At 50.0% G+C, this 14,213-nt stretch overlaps 3 non-coding genes across 3 annotated transcripts; 1 reads left to right on the top strand and 2 right to left on the bottom strand.

Moving 5' to 3' along the window:
- Positions 1-4,526: 4,526 nt before the first annotated feature.
- TRNAF-GAA lies at positions 4,527-4,599 on the bottom strand. The gene has a single exon. It is a non-coding gene; the product is annotated as a tRNA-Phe (tRNA).
- A 3,754-nt stretch (positions 4,600-8,353) lies between these two features.
- TRNAS-GCU lies at positions 8,354-8,435 on the top strand. Its single transcript has one exon. It is a non-coding gene; the product is annotated as a tRNA-Ser (tRNA).
- A 3,067-nt stretch (positions 8,436-11,502) lies between these two features.
- On the bottom strand, positions 11,503-11,576 carry TRNAT-AGU. Its single transcript has one exon. It is a non-coding gene; the product is annotated as a tRNA-Thr (tRNA).
- Between the last annotated feature and the right edge of the window lie 2,637 nt (positions 11,577-14,213).

Raw genomic sequence — 14,213 nt, 5'->3', positions numbered from 1 at the left:
TCGGAGATCAGTGAGACGGCTGCACCGGTGTCCAGTTCCATGCGTATACGTTTGCCATCCAATAACGGGGTTACCCAGTATTCATGTGAGCCCATTGCCGAAGACAAAACATGCAGTGGCACTTCCTCTTGCGATGAGGTGTCACCTTGATCATCCTGGGTCTGCTCTAGGGTATGCAGGGTTCCTCTTTTTGTCAGCCAGACCACAGGCCTCTTTTTCTTTTGTTTACAGGCACACTCAATGTGTCCCTTTTTGCCACAGTGTCGACACACCAGGTCCTTACACCAGCATTCTGATGCCTGGTGACCCGGCTTACCACAGCGGTAACATTCTTGACTCTGCACAGTTTTGTGGGTCGGTTCTTGTGACACTTTTTGCACCCTAGGGGGTGCACCGATGTATTGTGCCTCCCTTGTAGCCAGTTCCATGGAGACAGCAATATCAACAGCCTTCTGTAAGGTAAGCTGAGCCTCTGTCAGTAGGCGCTTCCGTATAGCTTCACTGTACAGGCCACACACTAACCTGTCACGCAGGGCATCATGTAACATTTCTTTAAATTCACAGTGTTCTGCTAGCTTTTTTAAAATGGCTACAAATTGTACAACTGTTTCATCTTCCTTTTGGTCTCTTTTGTGGAACCTATATCTTTCAGCAATTACCAGTGGTTTTGGGGAGAAATGAGACCCCAGGATTTCCACAATGTCACTGTAAGATTTAGTCTCAGGCTTAACAGGGTGTAGTAAGCTGCGTAGCAGAGAGTAGGTTTTAGCCCCTACAACAGTTAAGAATATTGGCACCTTCTTCGCTTCTGTAATGTCATTTGCAATACCAAAAAGCTCAAAACGCTCAGTATACACATGCCACTGCTCTGTATTCTCATCAAAAGGCTCCAGGGGCCTGGTCAGAGTAGCCATGATTTTTAGTTTCACTTTCACAGTCAGTACAAACAAGCAGCTTTTTTTTTTGTTTGTTCTTTACCTTAACTTCTACTTCCTTCTGTTACTGGAGCAGCACCGGAGTCTCACCCTCGTCGCCAGTGTTATATCCTTGGGGCAGCCGGTGTAGGAAGCAATCACTTGTGGCCAGAGAGCAGGCAGCTAACCAAAACCTCCATTTTATTTACATAATATACAGAGCTCCTCAGCCGGTTGAAACCAGTTGAGCTAACCCATAATAATCGAACTCAGTTGCCATAGCAACAAAACCATGACAACCAAATACACAACAGTGACAAACAGGAGATGCTTTTGTTTTCCAACAACATATTTTTGCAAAGAACTTTCATCCCACTTGTTATGATTTTGAGAAACAAACTGGTTTAGTCTGAATAGGCTTTTCTGACAGAAACGGTTTCAATGAAATTTCCCCACCATCTCTATTCCTGGGCTCTATCCCTGCCTCGGGGTGGTGGTGGGGTGTTTGTCTGTTAGAACAGGAGTCAGGACCGGTGGCTTCTCTTTCTGGCTCTGTCACCACCTTGCTGGGTAGGTCACTTCCCTTCTCTGTACCTCAGGCTCCTCCTCGTCTGCCCAATGGGAACAGGGACAATTCTCGAACTCTGGGCAGTTTTGAGCCTGAGTGAGATAAGGGGCATTAAAGCCCTTTGTGAAGGAGAAAGGGGAGTTTCACAGAGTTTAGCACCAAGGAATTCTAAAGTTTGCTAAAATGTCTAGTCTGCAGAAACAAGAAATGGTCAGGGCCAAACCTTTTAACCACTGCCTTTTTAAAAGCCCCTTCAGGGATGTGAGTCCCTGTCTTTTAGGTAGCTGGGGTTCTTTGCCAGCAGGAGAGAAGAGGTTCCTGCCTCTGTTTTTGTGGCCTTAACAAACCAGGTGTTGTGCCCGAGTTCTCGTCTGAGATCCCTGGTAAAAAAACATCCTCCCATCCATGAACAAGACAGGACCTATCTTTAAAAGGGGAACAAAGAGACCCCTGGGACTTACAGACTAGCTAGCCTCACTTCCACAGCTGGGGAGATACTGGAATACATTCTTAAACACTCAGTTTGTCAGGAGCACCTCAGGATACTTTGGTTCTTAGGACTAGTGAGCATGGATTTGTCAAGAACAAATCATTCCAAACCAATCCTCTTGCCTTCTTTGGCAGGGTTCCGGGCCTAGTGGAGGTGGGTAAACAGTAGATGGGATCTATCTCAGTGTTACTAAGGCTTTTGACACAGTCCCGTAGGACATTCTCACAAGCAAAGGAGGGAAATGCAGTCTAGATGCAATCAGTGTCATGTGGACGCAGAGCTGGTTGAAAGCCCAGACTCCAAGAGCCCTTCTCCATGTCTGGCTGTCCAACGGAGAGGGTGCACCTAGTGGGTCCGGCAGGGATCAGTCCGGGGTCCGGTACTATTCAATATTTTCATGAATGATTTGGAAAATGGAGTGGAGAGCATACTTCTAAAATTGGCAACTGACACCAAGCACTTTGTTGCACAGGATTGGAATTCAAAACACCCTTAACAAACTGGAGACTTGGTCTTCTTGAGCCAAACTCCATGGCTGGGCTCCTCTCTCTAGACTGGTCTGAAGTGAAACCCCAGAGCCAAACCCTCCCCCTCCTGGGCAGTGCGCTCCACCCTTGAATGGTCAGATGCTGCTTAGCACTGTCAGAGCAGCTTTGGCTGGGGGATTCTCCCAGCACTTTCCACTAGCAGGAAAGTATGAAATCCCCATTTGACTGCTGGGGACAGAGCCCTAGAGGGGGGAGCAACGTGCCCAAAGTCCCACAGGAAAAGGAAAACAACCAGCAGTGGAACCAATAGGAGACCCAGCAATGGAACTCAGGAGTCCTGACTCCCAATCCCCTGGCCCAGTCACTCCAGCGGAGCACACTCCCTCTCAAAGGCGGGGGGGAGCGGACATGAGGGCCTGGCTTGTAATTGCCAGCTGTGGGAGGGAGTGTGCAGCAGGGGTTAGTGAAGGGGCCTAGAAAGAAGGACTGCTGGGTCCCATCCATCCTTCTGACACTTGGTGTGACCCTGAGCCAGTCGCTTCCCCTCCCCAGGCCTGTTTCTCATCAGCGGGATTGGGGTCGCAGTCCCGACAGCCCAGGGGGGTTGGGAGGCTCTAGGAAGGTGTGTAAAGTGCTGGGATGTCAGGATCCTGGAGGCCCCTAGCGGGATGTAAAGCCTGGCAGCACCAGATGATGTAGTAGGCGATAGCTAACCCAGGTGGGGCACATGACCCCACACGCCCTCTGCAAGTGTTGCCTCTGAAATTAGGAAAACTGCTGAGTTGAAGGCACAGCTGCACACCCAGAAGAAAGCCCAGCACGACACGCCCAGCGTGAAGGGGGTGCTTAAGCCTGGCATCAAACCAGAAACCTTCATATCTTCACTCTAATGCACTCCCACCTGAGCTACTTTGGAAATGACCGGGCCAACCAGGAAGGCTTAATACACGAGCCGCAGCACATGCTGGGAAGATTTAAATCTGGATGTCACAACGCAGGAGACAAGCAGTGGACTTGGCCCCGAGGGGCAGGCTGTGGTTTCCTATATCCCAGTCACTCAAGCCAGCACCTGCCCCCTCAAGCTGTCACTGGTGCCCCCAGGTCTGGGAGACAAGAGCAGCGGTTCTCACTGGAACAACTCCACCCACAGCTCGCAGGCGCCTCCCAAGCCTAAACCGGAAAACCATCTTGCCAGAAAGCCGCCCACGAGGACTCACCATTGCTTCTTTTCCTTCCACCCAGAACCCCACTTCTTCTCCTGGGCTGCAAGTAGCCACCCCTGGGATGCCAAGAGGCAGGCACAGGATTCTACCTCCCAGCACCAACCGCATCTCCCCAGGCTTTGCAGAACAAATGGTGGCTACTACTAACCCCACTTAGCCACACGTAGGCCAACCTCCCAGGGCAGAGGAGGCCAAGCCACAAGCATTCAAAAGGCGACTGGCCTAATTCCTCGAGTTTCCCCAGGCTGACGCCAAGGTACTTTGTCCACTGATGTCACCACCCTCCATCGTGCGGGGGTTGGGGTTATCCCAGGGACAGGCCAGTGGCAGAAGGAGGAGCACCTTGCTGGACAGCATGGGGAGCTGGGAAAAGGAAGCCAGCATGTTGCTGCCTGGTTTTGGGCTGAGGCCCTTCTGCATGTCAGGTTACCGTGAGAACCACTACACTACAGAAACTCCATCACCGTGCGCTGCCCTGCCCCGCCCCTCAAATTCCATGCACTTTGGTGGTGCTCACCCTGGCACACACCGAGGGGCGAACCCGGAGAACATGGCCGCAGCTCTTCAATGGGTCAGCTGGAAGAGCAGAGGACTGGAGCTGGTGCTCAGGAAGGCGTCCTTACATCACCCTTGTGACTCCAGCTTGAAGGGAGAGCTTCTTTTCCTTCCCCTTGCTGGGAAAGAGCAAGAGAAGAAAGAACGGTCAGGTGGGCCAACTGGGTGCAGAAGCCAATACTGCCTTTTCCTGCAGCTAAGCCTGAAATGAGGGACTTGCATTCGGTAAAGGAACTGCTGTGTTTCCAGGAAACAGCCCACTGCTGCAGAAAGAGGGATGAAAGAGTCTGCTAAAGCCTGGGATTGAACCAGGGACCTTTAGATCTTCAGTCTAACGCTCTCCCAACTGAGCTACTTCAGCACCTGCAGGGGGCCTTTTTGGGCTGCTGCTTCTCACCTTGAAGCTTATTCTCAATAAACCATCACTCCAGTCAATAATGGCCAATGCAAGACGGACATCACTTGCTATTTTAGCACTTGGAAATGTCATTAACTAGTCTTTGGATCTCCCGAATGCTGTGCTTCAGTTCATGGGGGAAAGGTGAGAGAAGCGACCTTTGAACAAAAGGCCTGGGGTTAACATCCTAACGCTGTCTGTCTCCGACTGTAACACTATTTAATAGCGGCCCACCCTGTGCTGGTGACAGTTCCATTGCTAGGTGTTAGCACAGTTCAGTTACTGTTAAAATTAAAAGTTTCTATATGCTTAAAGGAAATGATTTTTTATTTGCTTATATATGGCATGAATAAATACAGGTTTACACATCCTAGCATGAAAATGTATTTTATATGACAGAGAAAATCATGTATCCAAACTGTGCATCAAAATCATGCAATGAGCTACAAATGCAATAAAAAATAAGGTATTCAATGGTTTAACATATGGAGCAGGGGTGGGGGGCACCGAAGACACTTCTTGCCTGGGACGCCACTTGGTCTAGGGGAGGCCCTGTCAGGGAGAGCAGGAGTTAGTCTCACACGCCTATTTCCAGGCTATCATCTGTGGGCACCCTGCTCTGGGGAAGGGTTCGCGGCAGCCCAGACTCAGGGCTGGAACAGACCCCGGATTGAGGGGGTGGCTGCAGGGTTTGCAGCACTCTGATGTCTCAGACAATGTCAAGTATCAGAGGGGTCGCCGTGTTAGTCTGGTTCTGTAAAAGCAGCAAAGAATCCTGTGGCACCTTATAGACTAACAGACATTTTGTAGCATGAGCTTTCGTGGTTGAATACCCACTTCGGATGCAAATACCCACTTCTTCAGACAATGTGTCTCCCCAAAGCCTCAGATTTGCGTCCCCAGAAGGCTCCTGCGCTGCCTCCGCTCCTCTCACAGTCTATAGCAAGGAGCAGCAGCAAGGAGCAGGGATGAGCCATAGGGCACTAGGTGGGGGGCAGAGGCTGCAGGACTAAACCCAGCACCCAGAGCAGAGGGGGTATGAGGCTTTTTCTCTCTCCTTAGCCACGTGCTATAGCGCCGAGAGCTCTGTGAAATGCCTCCCCGCCCACAGCCTGGGGAAGGGGAAGGAGTCTCAGGTTCTAGCGTGATTTGGATGAGGATCACTGGACCCTAGAACCATTCACTGCCCTTTCCCGGAGAAACCTGTGATGCACAGAACGGGGCTGAGATAAATGCTGACAGGAGCCAGGATTTGCTCCCCTGGAATAGCAGCAGGATTGGGCAGCTGGAAATCTCACCAAAGGAGCTGAAGCCTTGATGGGTCAGACACAGATGTCCCAGGTACTGCATGGGGGGTTTAGGTTTGTTTCTGGACAAGAGCAGTGAGAGTCTTATTGTCTCAACGTTTCAGTAGAAAAATTCAGACCCAAACTGTCTGTGGCGGGGAGGTCGATAGCGGTTTCTTTGGGTTTGATTTAGTTTGTTTTCTCTTTCTCATTGTAAAAGCCCTGGATCATTTTGATGGGAACAATGTTTGCACAAGGCCAAGGAAAAATAAGAAAAGTTAAACATCTGCATTGGAGTGAGGGGGTCTCTGAGGGCCAGGGCAGGGGTGGAGATTTTCATGGGGAGGGGTTAAGGGATGAATGAGACACTTTTGCGGGAACACAGGGGGATGTTTTGCAGTTTAATTTTTCCAAAGGGAAACCTCCCCACTCTCCCTGTGCTGCTGCCCAGCTCAGACCCCACTGACACCCCTGTGACGAAGTGGGAATTTTCAGAATGTTTTGCATATTGTGCATGCCTCAGTTTCCCCTATTTGTTGCATGATTATCTAGATCAGAGGTCCAAAACGCAGGGTGCATCCCGCCAGGTGGAATGAAGTAACACTCAGGGGAATGGACCTGGGGCCTAGGCCAGCCCCCAGAGTGTGTGGGGAGGGAGCACCATCCAGCTCCGCTCCTGGCTGTAGCCCCAGCTGCTGGCCCTGGCTGCTGGCCTGGCTCCCAGGGCTCCACTCCCAGCCCTACACCTGTGGCTCTGCTGCCGGTCTCTGCCCCCACCCCCAGCTCTGGCCCCTGCCTCAGCCCCCTTACCCCTGTCTGCATCCCTTCCCCCACAGCTGTGGCCCCATTCCCAGGTGTGGCTCATGGGGGCACGGACAAGGGTAAGGGGGGGCCTGACCCTCAAAAAGTTTTGGGACCACTGATCTCGGTGCTGGGACAAGGGTGTTTACTCTGCGGAGACCCCCAAAGGGCAGGTGTGACTGCTGTCCGGCTGCCTGGGCCCAGACAATGGCCACAAATTCTGTCTCCTAGCAACTGCTGGCCGGGGCGCACCTGCTGCAAGACACCAGCTGGCTGGGATGAGTTGGAGAACAAAGAACGAGGTAGAGGCCAGGTGAGCAGGTTACCGGGGAAACAGAACAAAGGACAGAAGAGGGGAAAGGGTCTGGCTGAGTTGGGCTGTTGGAAGCAAGAAGTCTGCTGGGTTGGGGACTCGACGGGAGAGCCCAGGCTCTGAGTTCGGGGTCCCCCCAAGATGGACGTTGCTGAATCTTCCTGCTTCCTGTGCTAACACAGAACTTTCCCAGTCTGGATTCCAGACCACTAATAAACCTTCTGTTTTACAACGCTGGCTGAGAGTCACTGGTGATTGTGGAAGTTGGGGGTGCAGGACTCCTTTGCGGGCGGGGGGGGGGTGTAAGGCTTTCCCCGGTGTCCTGCTAAGGTGACTCACTACAGGAAGCTCCTGGCATGGAACAGGGGTGCTGAAAGGTCCAAGGTCAGTCCGAGGACGTGCTGAAGGCCAGGAGGTTTCCCGCAGTGACAGCGTCCCCTGGGCGGTGTCACACTGATGAGGACTCTGCCTGGGTTTGGTTCAGAGCTGTTCCAGAGCACGGAGCCTGTGTCAGCCCCCCAGCATGTGACCTGCAGGCTCCACTCTGGCAAAGCTCCATGTCCCTGGGCTTTGGCACCACTAGCCCCTGCTTAGTGACTAGGGGTCAGTTTAGGGGAGTGATTCCCAAAATGTGGGGCATGCCTCCTAGGGGGGCTCAGAGGAATGTTCATGGAGGCACCTCAGGGTTGAGCCAGCCCCCATGGAGGGCACGGAGGGAGCCCCACTCAGCCCCACTCTGTCCCAGCTCTTCACCCACCCTACCCTCAGCCTGAGCTTGAGCCCCTGGCCCAGCTGCAACCCCCTTACCTGTGTCTGCACCCCTCCCCCAGCAAGCCACAGCCCCACTCCCAGCCCTGGTTCTCGACCGCAGCTTCTGGGGGGCCTTGGCCATGGCTAAGAGGGCACAGTGTGAAAAGTTTGTGAAAAGTCGGTCCTCAATTGCTTCTTTGCAGTCCAATAAAAGCTATTCCTCACCCACCTACCCCCTATCAGGACTGACTAGGTATGTTCTGCTGCCCTTCACTCATGCAGGAAGGATAATAACATTTCATTCCACTCAATCCTAAAGTGATTTGTAGCCCACCACCAGCCAAAACTGGTCATTTTGGGAAAGTGGCCCCATCATGCTGCATACCTAGGCAGAGTAGGTGTGTCTATGCAAACACGGTCTGTTCCTGAAGTCTTTCCCCCAGCTCCTCACTAGATGTGAGGGGGGAGCTCATTCAGCCCCTGCGTCCACTTAGTGTTTCAAAACTCCTTATTGTCCCTATCTCTGCTGGCCTTAGATTTCTCCTCCTGTTCTTCTTTCAGCAGTTCTGATGAGGTGACCGAGTGGTTAAGGTGATGGATTGCTAATCCATTGTGCTCTGCACGCATGGGTTTGAATCCCATCCTCATCGGACACATTTAGTCTTCATCCCTCCTTTATAGACAACCATCTCCCCCATTGGTACAATAATAGACCCAACAATGTTGCTTCTTGCAAACAAAAACCTTCTCAGGAACTCAGAACTCCCTTGCTTTAAATTAAATGTCTAAATCCCAGATTTCTTAAAAAAAAAAGAATTCTCTAGTCCTGTATTTCTTAGTTTTTATCTCAAAAGGTAACATCCTCATCATCTCCCCCAAACACCCTGGGACCTGCCGAAATAATTAAAATACCCCCATCCTGAGCAAGGCCAGAACAGTGAACCAGAGCTAGTGTCTAGGCCGAGCTGTTCTGAAGGAGGCAACTCAAACATTTTCTCCCTGCTTCCCTTGGCAAGGTCTGACTGAGAAAACAAAATTCCCCAAACTGAAAATTTTCTGCTGAAACACCAATACTAGTCTGGTTGGGGACTTTGATATGAATGTATTATTATTATTCTCTTCTGATTTATCTCAGTTCAGTGTTTGTCCTCCGGATGTGTTTACAGATATTGAGTTGTGGGGGAGAGAGGCCAATTCATAATGTCTCTACCCCCCTTTCATAGTGTCTTCCAACTTGCTAGGAAGCTCCTTGGCTGCGATGTGAGTCAAGCAGTGCCAATTGTCGCTGTGCTATCTCAGAGAAGTCTGCATTGTACACGGTTCCTGGGATGGTCCTTGGGAGTGTGAATCCCTTCAATGGGCCAGCAGCAAGTCCGGCTCCTCCCTTGTCGCACCTGAAAGTCTGATGGGGGGCATTTCCCCACCTCATAACATATCTCAGTAACACACACAGAGCAAAACTTCATAACTTCCCAACCAATGCGAGCACACACAATCCAACATGATATTAATGTTCAACAGATCAAGACTTTTGAAATGATACCTCACCAGGCAGACTTTGTACAAACCATGGCATCATTATATGAGAGTGGTGAATATGGGGCTTCCAGGGTGCTGCTTTGAGTAGAGTGTGCCACACCTGGGCTTCCATTGCAATGGAGACGTACCCTTAGAGTCCATCTCTCCTTATTATCCCTAGCTCTGCTGACCTTAGATTTCTCCTTCTATCCCTTTCTTGACAGCTCAGATGAGGTGGCCAAGTGGTTAAGGTGATGGGCTGCTAATTCATTGTGGTTTGCATACATGGGCTTGAATCCCATCTTCCTGCAATGCTTTTAGTTTTCACCCCTCCTTTGTAGACAACCATCTCCCCCTTTGGTACAATGACAGATCAAACAATGTTACTTCTTGCAAACAAAAACCTTCTCAGAAACTCAGAACTCCCTTGCTTTAAATAAAATGTCTAAATCCCAGATTAAAAAAAAAATTCTCTAGTCCTGTATTTCTTAGTTTTTATCTCAAAAGGGAACATCCTCATCATCTCCCCCAAACACCCTGGGACCTGCCCAAATTATTAAAATACCCTCAACCCGAGCAAGGCCAGAGCAGTGAACCAGAGCTAGTGTCTACGCCAAGCTGTTCTGAAGGAGGCAACTCCAACATTTTCTCCCTGCTTCCCTTGGCAAGGTCTGACTGAGAAAACAAAATTCCTCAAACTGAAAATTTTCTGCTGAAAAACCAATACTAGTCTGTTTGGGGACTTTGGTTTGCAAGTATTATTGTTATTATTCTCTTCTGATTTCTGAATCAGTTCAGTTCAGTCTTTGTCCTCCAGGTGTGTTTCCAGCTGCTGAGTTGTGGGGGAGAGAGGCCAAGTCATGATGTCTCTTCCCCTCTTTCATAGTTTCTTCCAACTTGCTAGGAAGCTCCTTTGTTACCATGTGAGTCAAGCAGTGTCCATTGTCGCTGTGCTATCTCGGAGAAGCCTCCATTGTATACAGTTCCTGGGATAGTCCTTGGGAGTGTGGATACCTTCAATGGGCCAGCAGCGAGTCTGGCTCCTCCATTGTCACACCTGAAAGGCTGGTGGGGGGCATTTCCCAACCTCATAACATATCTCAGTAACACACACAGAGCAAAACTTCATAACTTCCCAACCAATGCGAGCACACACAATCCAACACGATATTAATGTTCAACAGATCAAGACTTTTGAAATGATACCTCACCAGGCAGACTTTGTACAAACCATGGCATCATTATATGAGAGTGGTGAATATGGGGCTTCCAGGGTGCTGCTTTGAGCACAGCCTGCTACACCTGCTCTTCCATTGCAGTAGAGATGTACCCTTAGAGTCCATCTCTCCTGGGATAAAGATGGCAGCAAGGCTGGCCTGGGTCATCTGACTTGGGCTCATGGAGCTAAAGCTGAGGGGCTAAAAACTGTGGTGCAGATATTTGTGTTCACACTGAAACCTGGGTGATCTCCAGGGCCTGCAGACATCAAACGATGAGGAATTCTGCACACAGAGAGGACCCTGCTAGTGGAAAATGCCTTTGGAAAAGCCCCTTCTGTCACCAGCTGTGGTCGTACAGTGCTCTGCATTGTGGCCTCAAGAGCCATGGATGCAAGTTGAGTTACGATGACCTTTTCCTTGTCTCCATGTTTCTTAGGTGCCTCCTTCCGACACTTTCAGAAAAAATGACTGGTTTCTTTTGGAAGCATCTGCACTGCAAGGCAAAGGCATCTTCTCTGCTTCCTCAAAAGATTGACCAAAAGGTGGGAAGAGCAGACAGATTTGGCAAGGCACCACTGGGTGCTGCATCCCTAACTTCCACTTTACTTGGCAGGTGCCTGGCCCAGCTTAGCCACAGTGCTGCTCTCTGGGACTTTTCTCCCAGCTGCTCCATTTCTCATCACTGACAATCAAAAGGAAGGTGACATGACCTCTGTGTGTGGACATCCCCAGCAAATCACAAGGACGTGTGGCACAGGCTCTCGTGTTGCAGCAATTGCAGTCGAAGCAACCACCATGCCAATGCCAGTCACAGCAGCCTTTTCATCGGCTCCAGGCTTGTGATTTGATTCTTTCCAATGCTTCTCTCCAAAGAAGCCTTTTCCTTAGCAAGCAATTACTTGGATACCAAGGGAGGTCTCTTCTGTTTCCTAGAAAGACACAGGAAAATGTGAGCAGAGGAGACAAAAGCCATACAACAAGGCACCACTGGGAGTTGAACCCTGGATCTCCTGTTTACTAGACAGGTGCTTTAGCCAGCTAAGCCATGGTGCCTGCCTTGCAAAAGGGTTTACAACTGTTCCATTTGATGGTTCAGGATAACACCTGCAAATTCCAAAGTACAGACATTCCCCATTTCCCTCAAGACTTGCAGACCTTGAGGTGTCTGGCTCTCCGTGCACAGCAAGCCACAGCTGAGTTGACAGAGGGCTTCTAACATGTGCTTCTCCCACCAGCCACTGTGATCATATAGTGGTTAGTGATCTGTGTTTCAGTCGCAGGAACCTCGGCTCAGTTCTGAGTCATGGTAACCTTTCCTTCAGCTCTAGATTTCTCATTTGCCGCTTTCCAAGTGTGGTGGGGTGGCTGCCCCAAACAAGCAGAAGAAAGATTAAGGCAGCCTTGCAGAGGCTGTGCAGAACCCAGCCTATCAGGAAAGGGCTTATTGGGAGAGCCAATCAGGAGAAGGCTTGCTGGAGCAGCCCATATATAAAGGGCTGCTCAGCACAGCAAGAGTCAGTCACTCCTTGGAATTTGAGGAAGGAGGATTGGCTGCCCTGAAGGAAGGGCACCATGATCAGAGTAGTGCTGGGTGGGTAAGGGGAGCATGAGTGACCTCCTGGCCGACTACTGCCAGACTGAGGCCCTGATACAAAGGCGGAGGAAGGTGCTAGGTCTGTGGGGAAGTGGTCCAGAGAAACAGATGGCAGGGGTTGGAGGTGCACCCCTTTTGCCTCAGTCGCTGCTGACACAGGTGGCTACACCCTGGACTGCAGCTGGTCACTGAGGCAAGTGTCTGGGTAGAGGACGCCTGCCCCCTGGAAGGGGGGAGAGACCTGAGTGGGGCACAGTCAGAGGGCTGTGTCCATAAGAGGACTTTGAAGTCCTGAGAGCGACATGGGTCCTAATGATAGAACAGATGGCAGCCAGACGCCACTAGATGAAGGCGCACCAGGGGACCAGAGCTAATTGCCAGGACAGCCAACAGAAGGCACTGCAGTGAGGCATGCCCCATGGCACCAAGACTTAGCCGCAAGGAAGGCTCTCTCTGTCTTGAACCACTACTTAGAAGGATTCTGCTGACAGGTCTTTTCTTTTTATGAAAAGAGATACAAAAAAGGAGCCAACAGAGACATTAGGTTCAGCAAGGAAGAACTGGCAGGCCAAGCCAGGATTTCCTGGTTACTAGGAAGGCTCTTCAGCCAGCTCTTCCCAAAGACCACTATCCAGAGGCCTTTTAACAGCCACTGCAGATGTTCATCGACAAAGAGATGCCAAAATAGAGTTCTCCACTGCCTGCAGCCATCACACTACCAGGAGTTATGTGCACAGAGAGGCCCCTGCTGGTGGAAAAAGGCTTTGGTAGAGACTCTTCTGACACCAGCCATGGTCATATAGCATTTAGCACTCTGTGTTGTGACTTCAGCATCCACAGATGCAAGTTCAGTTAGGGGATGTTTTCTTGTCTCCACATTTGTCTCATGGCTCCTTTCAACACTTGTCACCAAAAAGACCTGTTTCTTTTGCAAGCAATGTACAGCTAGGCAGAGGCAGTCTTCTTCATTTCCTCAAAAGATCACCAAGCTGCGGGGAGAGGAGATGCATTCAGCCAGGCACCACTGGGTGCTGCATGCTGAATCTCCTCTTTATTCAGCAGGTGTCTGTGAAGGACATAATCTACACAGTGTAGAGGTCAAGAATAGGAGTTTATTACATACAGCGCTGGCGGAGTGTCACCTTGCGTATTAGGCTCAGAGACACTGTCAGTCAATTGATTACAATAGAATATATAGATTTTCCATGGGCAGGGTAAAGTGACGGGGTAGGCAGTTCAACACCCCACTTGCATCTGAAGAAGTGGGTATTCACCCACGAAAGCTCATGCTGCAAAACGTCTGTTAGTCTATAAGGTGCCACAGGACTCTTTGCTGCTACCCCAGGATAGGTTCTGCACCAAGACAAGATAGCACAGTAGCCAATGGCTAACAGGTTACATAATGTCTCCACCCATGGTCTCAAGTTAGCAAGTTAACATTTAATGAATAATTTGATAAAATGTGAGTAGTATAAAATATCTATGTTGAATTCTGATTTGAGGTCCATAGGAAAGGAGCAACTCTTTTGATTGTCCAACAGGTACATTCCTAGGGGTTAAAGCAAAGAACCAGTGAAAGCATATGGCAATAAAGATTGTTTTCTGTGTGTCTAAAGGCAAGGCATTGGTCTCTTGGGAGGGAAGTGGAAAGATGCCATATCTTATACTGACATGTGCCTACTTCTCATAAACTCAAGATTGGATCTGTGGGAAGAACGTCTCTCTACAGAAGAGATTAACAGAAAAGGAAAAGGGATTCTTTGCTCAATTTGCAACTCTGAATAAGACACAATTATTTACTTCTTAGCTCCAACACCTGGCAATTTGCTGACCAGGCCTATCTTAGCAAGCAAGGCTTTCTGTTCACCCAGCTTTCTCTTAGCTGATTACTATTTGCTAGGCCTCTGGTCCCTTGACCATACTCTGGACTTTGGCTCTGGAAAAGAGCTGGCACAATCCATAGATCAGGTTGTTATATAAACTGCACAAGGATTTGAACCCTTCACATCCAGTAATGGCAAAGTCCTTGGTTCCGGCTTGTAGCAGTGATGGAATAAACTGCAGGTTGAAATCAAGTCTCTGGAGTACATCCACAC

Source organism: Mauremys mutica, unplaced genomic scaffold, assembly GCF_020497125.1.
Source record: "Mauremys mutica isolate MM-2020 ecotype Southern unplaced genomic scaffold, ASM2049712v1 Super-Scaffold_100214, whole genome shotgun sequence".
Taxonomy (NCBI): Eukaryota; Metazoa; Chordata; order Testudines; family Geoemydidae; genus Mauremys; species Mauremys mutica.
Note: the sequence above shows the minus strand (reverse complement) of the source record. Positions and strands in the feature narration are given on the sequence as shown.